The following is a 13,129-nucleotide window of genomic DNA, read 5'->3' as shown; positions in this document are numbered from 1 at the left end:
CCCTGTCCTCTGCTTCCTCTTCTCTCAAACCTACAAACCTCATGTCCTCCTTCACCACCTCCATAAATCTTTGACCTTCTCGTCCACCTTCTGCCTGGAGGTTCCAACCTCAACATCTTCTCCTTCTCCTCCTCCTCCTTCTTCTTCTCCTTCTCCTCCTCATCCTTCTCCTCCTTCTTCTCCTCCTCCTTCTTCTTGGCCACAGCAGATCATCCTCCTCCATCTCACCCTGTCCTCTGCTTCTTCTTCTCTCAAACCTACAAACCTCATGTCCTCCTTCACCACCTCCAAAAATCTTTGACCTTCTCGTCCACCTTCTGCCTCGCGGTTCCAACCTCAACATCTTCGTCATTTCTCATTTCTGCTCACTGCTTCACTCTCCCACAATCCTCTGCACCTTGCAGTGGCGTGGAGCTGCTCACGTCCCAATGTGGTTTATCATGGTTTTCTGCTATCCAACTTGATGTTCAAACTGCAAAAAGTCTCTCCAGTACACAGAAGTGATTTGGGATTTCATCAAGGATGGGTGACCCCACAGAACCGGTTCCTCTGGTGCAGCAGTGGGCTGATTGATGGGAGCATGTGGCGCAGTACTGAGGCAACATCACCCAGCAGCTACCTGTTGCACAACATCCTCCAGCAGTTGTTCCCAGAAACAACCTGTCATAGGCTCAGTGGAACATTCTGAGCCCTTCCTTCAACTCTGGGAGACGTTGTTTGCCTGTGTGCTGGCACAGCAGCTGATGAAGGATGTCCCCGGGCAGCACCAGCAGCAGCGGGTAGACGGCAGTCTGTGGCGCCGTCCCGGAGACAAAGGGAACTTGGCAGGCTCACAGGCTGCGGCTGGATCAATCGCTGGTTGTTTATTGGACCTCTGTCTCTTTGCTCTGGGCTCATCATGTGAAGTGTCTCTTAAGACTCAGGACCACACATGTGGCGACTCCCAAGCCACCGTCCCTTATCCTCTTTAACTCTCTTTTTGAGGAATTCATGCTTGTTCAAAGTGAAATATGTGACATAAATATTCACTATTGCTGAGCATGGGATCAGTGGACATACATTTCAAGCAGAGCTGAGACTCCTATAGATAAGTCAGAAGAGTCTGCAGTGAGCTGGAGTGAAAGTCATGAGATAACAATCACCCTCATGAACTTGTCTGTGAATGTACAGATCGGGTTACCATCTTTCAATCACTCAGATTCGCCGATACTTGTTGGCATTTGAGCGTGACAGCTACGGCTGAGAAGATCTGTGGTTTCAGGTGAGATAAGAAGACATTTCCCCCCCAGATCAGAGCCAGTCGACTCTCCATACTATCTGTTGAATTGATGGGTCGTTCTTCGGCTCCCACATCCTGGTATCTCTGCCCTTGGTTCCCACGCTCACCAGGAATAATACGCAAACACAAGGACGGTTTTCAGTGGGATTCCTGACCCCTCTGCAGTTCTCATCCCGTATTTATAGTCCAGGGGAAACAGAGACCCTCAAAGTGCAACTGTCAGGTTCAGACTAAAATGGAATATTTGGGGTATGAACCAGACATAGGCAAGTCATTTTCCCATCTGGCCAGAAGTGGATCCCTCTCTGGGAACTGGTGATACGCAGTGAAGTTTAAAGAGGTCATGAAGAGGTGATGAAATTTTGAAATGAAAATGATCAGAAAAATGTTTTGAAGATTGACATGATGCGTACAGATGCTTCCTAAATGTCATGGAAACGCAGTAATAAGAGGGAAAATAATTGTGTTTTCTTTTGAATTCATTTGTTGGATGGAATTTTACTTGGCTCAAAACCGCTGGAATTGAAATGAAGTTTTCACAGATCAAAGAAATTCATCAAGGCCAAGTTACAGACAGAATTTGTCACGATTAACAAAGGTTTCGGCTCATATATTGAAAATGCTTTGCAAACTGTAAAATTAAACACCGAATATTTGCTCAGCCTTTATTTATTTATTTATTTTCCTGATAGTTTTGTTGCTTTCAAGAAAAATTGGTTTAGGAAAAAATAATAAATATTATTTATATATTTAATTGTTTCCAATTGATGTTGGAAGCATATTAGTCATGAAAAAGTATATTCTAAAATCTGAGCTGTTGAAGCAAGGGTTTGTTTGATGCATATTTTATTTGCATTATTGGAACCGTGTAAACCACATGTGTTGTTTAACAGAATGCAACAAGAGCTCTTTAGCAGAGCCTTTTATTCTGGGGGGTCTCACCACATAACTGGGAATACATTGCACCCTTGACCTCTCATTCGGGAACACGTTCCTACTCAGCAAACCTGTGTGTTGCCATCATGGAGCAGGTTCTCACCTGTGTGAACCGTCACAGAAATGAACATTCTTTCCCCTTATCTCTCAGTATTGATCCACAATGTGTCAGCATTTCCCACAGTGGCCTCTCCTCCATGAGAACCAAACTTGTAAAGTCAGGACGACACACTGGGGATTGAAACCTTTTGTGCTACTGAAAGCTGAACATAAAATCGTGCACGTGTTACTGAACACCGTGTGAGGGACATCGACTTCATTTGGGCTTGAGGTGGAAATGAAGGGAGGCTGCCAGGATGAGTCACAGTGAGACATCGAGCCAAAGCTCTGCCACATGGAACATGTGTTTCATTCATCAGAGGCATGGTATGTCCTGGAAGTCTGACACTTTACAGAGTTGTTGTTGCTTTTAACAGGCCAACACACTCACCCTCTCCACTGAGACTCCACAGAGTCTTGGTCTCGTTGAAGTTGAAGACCTATTAGGACTTGATTTTGTCACACAACCATCCGTCAGATTGGGATTTGAGAAGGATGAGGGAAAGAAAATGGGAAAAGTATTGAAATAAAAAAGAAAAGACGCATTTATAACATTTTTGTTGATAATACAAGCGGAAATATTTTCAATTTCATTGCGTATTTCACCGTGCTGGTATAACAGAAGTAAATAGAGATGATGAATGCAAGCAGGCAAGCATGTGACTTGAGGCTTCTTTCACTGATTTCTTCTCAATCTTTGCTTGGATAGAGTTTTACAAACATTATTCTCTCTCCAGATTGAGTCATCTTACTGTAGTTGCAGTAAATGAAAGTGTAAGTAAGAGAATCAATGAATGACTCAACAACAACAAACATGGTATTTGGGATGGAAAAATTATATATATATATATTATTTATATCTAATTTGCTTTTGCTATTGCTATTTGCTAATATACTTCATAACTTGCTTTTATTTACTTTTTTATTTACTTTATTTACTGTTTATGTACTTGCTTATCATTTTAGTTCATGACTTTTCAGGTTGCAAAATATTGTACTTCTACTTCTGTCTACTTTTGTCAACTTCACATACCTTTTTTAAGGCGAGAAAGTAGTTCTTTATAAAATATTCTTTGTGAAATGATTCCTTAATGGACACGCAAACCAATATTTTTCCAATTACCTCTATAATAACTTTTTATTATTGCGATGCAGTGTTTCTTTCATTGAGGATTTGCGCTCCACATGGAAACATTCACATCCAGGATATAAATAGTCATTTTTCAGGAATGAGATAAGATTAACTTCAAACAGACTGGGAGAATGCTGAAGCTGAGTAAAACCACAAGGACCCCATGTGAAGAAAGGACATTCCCTTCTTATGGGAGGGCGTGGGCTGCCCGCTTATTTGCAGCTTCCTCAAGTCCCGAAGCCCGCGCTCTGACGCTCTTCCGCCACATGCCCCAGGGGTTGCTCCTGTTGTAGCGAAGTGGGAATACATGCTTCCTTTTCCCAGTCAGTCCTTCCACAGACTGGGGAATTAGAACAAGCTGTTGAAACAGCACTTTCATGGGAGCGCAGGTCAGGGAGACCCTCGAGCTGCCCTTTCTCATATGTGGGAAATCCGCAAAGCCCTCCGGCCCACAAAGAAAAAAAAAACATTTACAACCGCTGTCTTTATTGTGCTAAACATCTTTCCATATCAAGATTGGATCATTATGAACAGTGTCAAACAGACCAAACAAACCAAGTGACATCCAGTAGTTTGATTCCAGGTAATTATATCCCATAATGGAGTCAACAACTTAATGAGAGGTTTGTACAGAGCAAAGTGTGGACCACATCTGGCCTCCTCCGGGCCTGTTCTTGTCTAAACACGTCCTCTAAGTGTGAGAAACGCATCCAATAAGCAAACCTACAGCCTCGCTGCGAACATGCATGCTGCCATTCTGTGACAACAATCATTGAAGTTTCAGTTTCTTGCAGCTGAAAATTGCTAGTCGCAGCTTCTTTATCTAGTAACTTAGGATTCTACACTGTCCCCTCTAATTGTGAAACATAACAGTGTTCAAAAGTCAACACTGAAATCCAGATACATAAGCAGACTTTAACGTTTAATTGGATGAAAAGAGGCAGTGACTATATATATATATATATATATATATATATATATATATATATATATATATATTAGAAAAAAATGTCTTAAAATATTTAAACATTTTAAACATTTAAATGAATTGTTTTCATTTAATTTATTGCTCTCCAGACAACACGGAACGTTTGTAAGGGGGCTTTCACACTGCGGGTTCTGTCACGAGACAAAGCTCTTTCGGCTCAGAAGTCCGAGATGTGAACACAAGCAAATTGGGTTTTGGCTACTTCATCCCGGATGGAGACCTGCACTTTGTCTCGGGAAAGTCTCAGCGGGAGGTGAGCTTCTCGCCTCACGCAACTCAGTGCTAGATGCCGGAAACTACGTGTGCATCGCGACTCCACACAAACATGATAAATGCCGGCCAGTGAAGGGTCTGATTGCTGTCTGGCCAGACAACATTGTTCAAAAACAAGTTCTCAAACTCCCAGTACACTGAGGTGTGCTGCTGGGAGCTGCAGGAAAATTGTGCCCTGGAAAGGGAGCGCAGCGGTGCCGTCTGGGACTCGCAATGTGTGTGGATGAGTGCATGAGTTCCTGGTCCGCTGATCACACTGATGCACAAAACACGTGGCAGCTAGGATGAGAACAACAACAACAAACATGGAGGAATCCCTGAACCAAAGCAAACAAAAGCATCTATTTATGCTATAGATATAGATAGATAAATAGATAGATAGATAGATAGATAGATAGATAGATGGATGGACGGACAGACAGACAGACAGACAGACAGACAGACAGATAGATAGACAAACAGACAGACAGATAGATGGATAGATAGATAGATAGATAGATAGATAGATAGATAGATAGATAGATAGATAGATAGATAGATAGATAGATAGATAGATAGATAGATAGATAGATAGATAGATAGATAGATAGATAGATAGATAGATAGATAGACTCAATATTATATTGTTGTATTGTCGATAAAGGTCCTCTTCAGGGAGCAGCCTCATGGTCTCACAGCTTCAGAGGAAGCCATGTAGTTTCTGTAGGAGATCAGGTCCATTCATGCCACAGATGACAACCTCAATTATAATGACAAGACCATAATTAAAATGAGGATATATATTTTTATTAGCCTGAAATTGGCCAATTTGTGTTTGCGTTATCACTAAGGTGATCGGTGAAATGACCTGTAATCTCAGCCACTGTCTACAGGTGTTGTGCTGACGGTCAGAGGCACGGCCCAGGAAAGTGTAGCGGGGTGGGGGTCGGGGGTGGGGGGTCATTGCTTGAGCCAGCTTTGATGCTGGAGGCTCTTCAGGGCCTGACAGCTGCTCTTACATTAGGGATGATGAGAGAGAGCACGGCAGGACAAAGGAATGTCTGGATTGCCTTTCTCTCGTCCTGGGAAAATGGCTGCCGCTTAATCAGAAATGCTGCCACATAAGCCGACGCATCATCAGAGTGTCTGCTCATGTCTTGACCCCAAACACACACTGCTCAGCTGGTTGATGCCGCTTTGCTCAGTATACGTGGTGTTTGTTATAATAAGAGCATCTTTTAAGATCATACATTTCAGCAGCAGCAGCAATAAGGTTCGTGAATCACAGCTACGGAGGTCATAGGTTCATGACCAGCTTCAGGCGAAACTGGGTCTGAACAAACCTGGAGTTATTTGTCTTCATCACTTTTTGTCTGGTTGCTCTGAACACGTTCCTTTGGAGAGTAAGTAATGAAGCCTCTGGGTGCTGTATGTAGTACAGGGGAGCACAAACACTAACATAAGTACAATCCCCCAAAAAGAACAAATGACAGGAAGAATACAACAAACATCACTTTCAGGTTAAAAAATTCAGGTTAAATAAATAAGACGATTATAAATACGATTCTCACTGGCTCCGACTTGTCACTGCAGGTTTTTCAAGAATCATTTTCTCCTGACTGCAATGTGGTGAGTGCATACCAGCCACTAGAGTGCGCTCTGACAATGAATTATAAGGTTGTTCATGAAGGCATATTGGTAATAGTATAATAACTAAGTAATAGCAGAATCAGAGAGAAAGCATTGCATTCGAGACACGAATGATATCATGACTCAGCAAAGTGAAGAGGAATTCTGTTTATTATTTTGATGAAAAAATCGAAAAATTGCGGGTATGTGTCAGCAAAATAACTGAAAATGGATAAGTGGATTCCAACAAAAAAATGAGGGAATATTGATAAAGGGACAAAGAGCAGAAGATTTAATGGAGAGAGTCACAGTACTTTATCTTTGCTTCGCCTGTGTGTGTCATGCAAGCGAGTTACGAGACACAACTACCCCACTGAGATCATCTTCCAATCGCTTCCAATGATGAAAATGTTTTTTCAAAAAATAGTTCAAATTCTAACCCTTGAATATTGCGTAGTACTTGTTACTATTCAACCAACTTACATAACAGTAGTGGGACTACCCTTTGTATACATTGTTTTGGAGCTCAGTAACCCGATTTTCTTGCAAGACATTGAATATGTTTATCTTTTTCCTATTTGTTTTTAGGGTGAGACCTCCTCGTGCATTACATCTCAGGACTCAGGAGTTGCTGTGGAGACGGGTGACCCGGTCACTGAGGTCAGAATGGCCGTAGGGTTGTTTGCTAAATTAGCCTGACAATAAAGATCCCCCAATAATCATGTAAAAGAGATTAGCACTACACAGCCTTAAAGGATCCACCCAGGAACATATGACGCCATCTAAAGCCACAGGACACCCCGCAGTTGTCAGGGGGAGGACGCCGTCCACGATAGCAGGAGGCCAATACAGTAGAGAGGTCATGAGACAGGAAATGGAAAGGGCCGGATTGATGAAATGCAGGAGGCAGGATTGGGGAAGAAAACGGAGAAGAGTTGAGTCCGAACATCAGACAGAAGAGGAGCAGGGCGATAGGAAATGAGTGGGACAAGAGACGTCCATTCAAAGAGCAAAGCTTATAGATGAGAGACAGCGGATCTAGTTGTCATGCCACGTTTTCTCAGACAATCTTGTTGTGCTTCTTCATCATGGTTTAATAAAAGTGGAATTACCGCCACTTTTCCTCCAGCTCCTGGTGGGGGGTGCAGGGGGGTGGAATGTCTGCCACTATCAGCTACCACCCCCCCACCACCATCCTGGAAATATACCTGCTTCAAGGACACACTCGACCCTTGTGACCCAGATCTGGGAAACGAAAACATCAGAAGGATCACTTGAAAGCGCGCGCTAATCCAAACATCTGTTAAATGAAGCAAACAAAATAAAATAATGTTGCTCCTAGTCCTGTCGAGGGTGTCGCTTCAACTGACATTGCAGCAATGTTTTCCGTTAAAAAACATGATCTAACTATCAATGCGATATTTCACCTCTGAAATACTTCCCTCAAAATGTCTCTTAACTGAGAGTGGTTTAAAGAAATGACAACCATCTACCAGATATTTCCTGCTTGGACCAGGTCCCTCAGGCAGGGACTAGTAAAGCAATATCCACCCCGAACACCTCCCTGTGATCCCACCCCGTCTTATTCCATTACTACTTTCCTTATCACTCAAGTGTCCCTCAGGGCCTGCTGTAGCCAGGGGGGGTGTTTGCGCTCCTATTTCTAACCTCTTCTTTCTCTCCATCATCCGCTGCTTTTAAAGGCACTCTAACATCTGCTTAAGCCAATTGAAATGTGAAAACAATGTGGCCACTTCTCTTGCCGCCATCTCCAAGAGAATTGTTTGCCAACAGCCCAGCACCACGTGGAATCTCACATTTCTCCACTGTACTCGGACAAAAGAGCCGTAGGCGTCCATGATGGATCTTGTGCTGGGAGACAGATTGGCTGCCGGAGGAAGCAGGCCTGTTGGTTTTGGCCGACAGGCAGCGTCGCAGTGGGCAGTGACGGTCACATTCGTGCCAGACATCACATCACAAATAGCTGCTGCCCTGTTAGAAAATCGGAATCCGGCGTTAAAAACAGATGGGCGATAACACGTGCGGCGAATTCATCAGCAGCGCTTAAACTTGAGATGACAACTCCTGTTTTTACATTTATAAATCCACATGACTCCCACATGTTTGCACCATGAGATATAGTTTGGTATTACAGATGCGGAAGAGTTGGACACTACTTTATCATTTATCATGAAAATACACTTTTCACTAAAGCAAACTGCTTATATGTAGATTTAAAATGGAATAACTATTTTACATTGTTGTCAGTGTTACGAATGACATTTCCTCTTTAATGAAAGTACAATCCCCCAAAAAACAAACGACGGGAGGATTACAATCAACATCACTTTCAGGTTAAAACATTCAGGTTAAATAAATAAATCTATTTTAAATACTATTCTCACTGGCTCTGACTTGTCAGCGCATAAGTCATTTACTCCTGGATGCGTTGTGAGTGCATACCAGCCACTAGAGTGCGCTCTGTCAATGAATTATAAGGTTGTTCATGAAGGCATATTGGTACGAGTATAATAACTAGGTAATAGCAGAATCATAGACAAAGCATCGCATTTGAGAGCGTAGAGTTGTTGTCGTTCTCAGACTAAAGCAACAGGTTGAGGATTTTATTTTAAACTCTTCCTGAGTTTGACCTGCAGTGCTCAATATAACTACACAAGTTCAAGGCAGATCTGCTTTTCACGCATTCTATAGTGCTACTTTTCAACTATCCATTCAGTTGTGTACAAGTTATTTAGTGTGATCAAGTAAGGTTGCGTTTCAGTGAAGATCGAGCAGACAGCCTTTTGAGCATTGTCATTCTGCTTTTTTATCTTCTACCACTCCACTGCATCTTTTTATTTTAGAATATGCGAAGCATTTTAGACAAAAATATCCATTTTAATTTGACTCCATGGGTCACCAGACGGTCATACAGACCAGTAGTGCAAAACTCCTGGAGGTAGATTCAGAGTGAGGCTGGGCCGCCGCCCTAAACTGTGGGTCATTCGGGAGGTTGGGGAGCAATTTGCTCAAGAGTTGTTCCTCACCTCCATGAGGGCTTTCTCATCTGCTCTCACTCAAAAATCCTCATCAGGACGTGAACCAATCCAGTCTTACGTGGTGGCGAAAAACACAGCATCAAAGCCATTTCAGGCTCACTGAATGTCTCAGGTACGTCCAGTGGAGGGGCTGCAAAATACTGCGCCGTGGACCTCCATTGGTCTTCGGGCCTCGAGTTTGAGACCCTAGATAATAAGAGTCACCAACTGACCTCTGCATGTTTTCGGACCGTGGGAGGAAAGCAGAGTACTGGAGGAGCACACAGTTAAGCTATTGAGCTTCAGTCGGACACGAACGATATCATAACTCAGCATTAAACAGATACAACATTAAACAGTTTGTTTGTTGTTGTTTTTTTTAAACTATCCGTCTTCACCAGGCCGATGCAGAAATGAAGTGGAGGAGAAAGAGGGGGCTCGGAAGGTTCCGGGTAATTATCCCGCTCTTGTTGCAGAGGGAGTAATTACACCCTATGGTGCACTTTTATTGTCACCCGTCAGCTTTTGTTGTGATTGCACACCGCTGTGGTTTAGTGCTTCTTTTCTCCCTTCCCTCCTGAAGACAGCCCCTGGCTCAGGACGGCTCTGCCGGGACACGCAGAGCCACAGGTGGGGCTGTGGGTGCAGCTCGTCTCACCTCCGAACGCCAGTGTGGGAACCTCTCAAGCACAAGGAGTGCATGAGTAACAAGGACCCCGAGGGACTGTGGTGTAATCTCCGATACTCCACTCGCTCAGTGGGACACACACGAACACCCAGAAGACACTCGCACATTTTCGTCAGTCCTCACTCACTGGCAAACAGCAATTTGACACTGAAAGAGCCTTTTCTGAAGCGGCGTACACACATGGAATAGCCAGCAAATACTCAGCAGAGCTGCCTAAATTATAGCCTGTGTTGCTTTATCATTTAACGCCATTGTGTGTGGATTACACGGTTCAGAACAACCTGGTGGAGAATGTAGCTGGTGTTTGTGGATGAAGCTTTCACACCAACAGTGTTAGTGTTAGCTTTAATTCCTCTGGTTTCTGCTGCTGAGGTCATAGATTCCTGGCTCATGGCATTGAAATGGATTAGAAAATGTGACTTGGAATAATGAAGAACTGAAGAATTGTAGATTCAAAACTATCTTCTGTTTCAGTAAAGTTATATCTTTGAGTTAAAGCAAGATATTTCATTGTTATTACCATGTAATGTAATTTTTTTCTACCGATACTTTACACAAATTTCCCACATAAAGTCCTTGAACCAATGAGCAAATCACTTTGTATACTGGGACAAAGTTACCCACTAATGTTTGAACACAATTGAGAATTTTGCACTGTGATTGTGTGATGATTGTGTGTGTTTCACAGAGATTGTGTGTTGAAATTAAAACAGCGGTAAAATATTGGAGAAGTGTCCGTTTGTGTGCTACATGGTTTGTGGGTTTGGAGAGATGAATGCAAAATTAAATTGACTGAAAAAATCATGTACTTTCAGTTTAGATGTCACCATTTATAATGGATACAACTTCAAAACAACTTAAGGCCTGGGGGCCAAATCCAGCCCACTGGGTAATTTTAGTCGGTCCGCTTGAGACTGAATAAATATTGAGGGCTCCAAATCAAATTCAACCATAGTTTAAATGACTGCTGATATTGTAACCTACGAAGATTAAAGTGTTCAAGATTTGCCACTGGCCAGGTGGTTTTATCCAGCTTGACTTGATCTGAAAAGAAAAATAAGTGATGGAGACGGATGGGAATTGGATGGAAAATGGGAAAGTGGGATGCTTGCTTGTCAAGGCGGCAAAAATGACCCTTTAAATTGACAAAAATTTGCATTCTGTTTCCACTTTTATTTCCTGTAAAATGTGGGCCATTAAATATATATTTAGTTTAGTTTGCCACCAATTTAAAGACGTAGTATTCTTATTCATTCTTTTTGGACCAGGCATTTAGAAGTGATATTGCAACATCCAGGTCAGCGTGAAAGCTTGGTTCAGAAATATATTTTTTTTTAAAAAGACAGATGAAAAATATGTATGTAAAAAAAATTCCCATTGAAATCCAGTGTATGTACAGTATGTCCCCTTAACCTCTGTAGCTTCATGTGGTATTAAAAAGGAGACTTCTTTAGCAATGTTGAAAATAATTCAGTAATTTTATTTGTGAATATACCGATTATGGATGCGAAGGAATGAGAGAAAATTGCGGCTCCGAGTGGCAGGGGTTGCTGGGGGCAGTGGGCTGGCAGCTGTTGCTGCTGTGCAGGGGCCCTCAGGTCTCGGGCCGAGCGCTAATGGCCAGACCAGCTGTCGGAGTTCTGTCTGCAGGGGCGTGGGGCTTCAGGAGGCGGGGAGGGCATGAGAACTTCAACCCCCCTGTCCTGGGGGGCGGGCCCCTGCCTTGTCTGCCCTCCTCTGAAACGGGGTGATTGATGGCACAAGGTTGACACTGTGCTTCCCCAACAATTGACTCAGGAGGGACAGAGGATGAACAGAGAGCTTGGGACCCCTGCCTGTCTTTCTCTTCTGTTTTTCACAGGCAAATGTGCGATGGGTTGCACTTATAATTCAGTCATTTTTCTCAATATGTCTTTTATTTGACATTTTTAGTGCAGCATATGCCACTCCAAACACTTTTCATGCTGTCACCGCGACACACAAGTAACATCCAGATATATGATGCTTTATTTGTTAGATTACATGCATTTATACATGGTTTATTCAAACGCTTTAAATGACCCCGTCGCCTTGGTTGAGCTAAGCTCTTGTTGCAGCATGGCTTCACTGCCCTCTCTCCTACTGCAGAGCCATTAATCCAGACGAAATCCAGACAAACTGGGTGTACGCTGGGTCAGCGACAGGTATCACTCCGCAGCCCTGGCACCAGGCCCGGCTTACTCAGGCCTGACCTTTTGCACCAAGCCCTAGGATCCACCCTGAAACCCTTTCAGCAAGTCGCAAGCACCTCCGCTCTCTGTCAAGATTTACAAGCCCACAGAGGAAAAGAGGTGGTGTAGGTGGGGTCCGGAGGGGGGCGAGGGGCACTGTCCGGCAGCTGTTCACAGTGGTCTTAAGTAGCGATTTCACACGGAAACGGAGTTGTGGCTTTCTGAATTCCTCCAGCTGGCGGAGATCCAGCGCTGTCTGAATCACATTCCTTTCCTGAGATGACCGATGCACTCTGTGCCCTCCATTCTCTCCGCTCTTTTGACCATCCCCACGTTTGACGGCTCACCTCCGAGTCGCTGATGTGAGAGAGACGTCACCTTGTTCTGTATGTCATTCTTACAGGCTGCAGCTTCATCGGGGCTTTGTTGTTTTTTCCAAAGTGATCGTGATATCTATCGTCGCGTGGAGAGGAAGTGTAAGCCGACAAGACAGTTTCCTGTGGAATAATTGGAGTGCCATAATTCAGAAATAAATGAGAAAATGAATTTGGAAACTATTTATTTCCCACTGAAACATATTGTTTAAATTCCCCCTTTATTTCAGTTTATTTTTCATTTTGTTCATCTCTGAATTATGGTACTTTTCAAATGTTTTCGACTGAGAGTAAATGATAAAATTATATATATATAAATTTGGTATATTACTGAATCAAGTGCTAAATTAAATTCAGTTAAATTAAAACGATTAAATGCTTAAATATTTGAACATGTTTTTTTGTTGTTTTTGTTTGTTAACTGGTCTCACGACTAATATATATAATATATTATATTAATAATCTGTTTGTATGGAAGACCATTCCGACCAGGAAATTTAAAAA

The sequence above is a fragment of the Synchiropus splendidus genome, chromosome 19, assembly GCF_027744825.2.
Source record: "Synchiropus splendidus isolate RoL2022-P1 chromosome 19, RoL_Sspl_1.0, whole genome shotgun sequence".
Lineage (NCBI taxonomy): Eukaryota > Metazoa > Chordata > Actinopteri > Syngnathiformes > Callionymidae > Synchiropus > Synchiropus splendidus.
Note: the sequence above shows the minus strand (reverse complement) of the source record.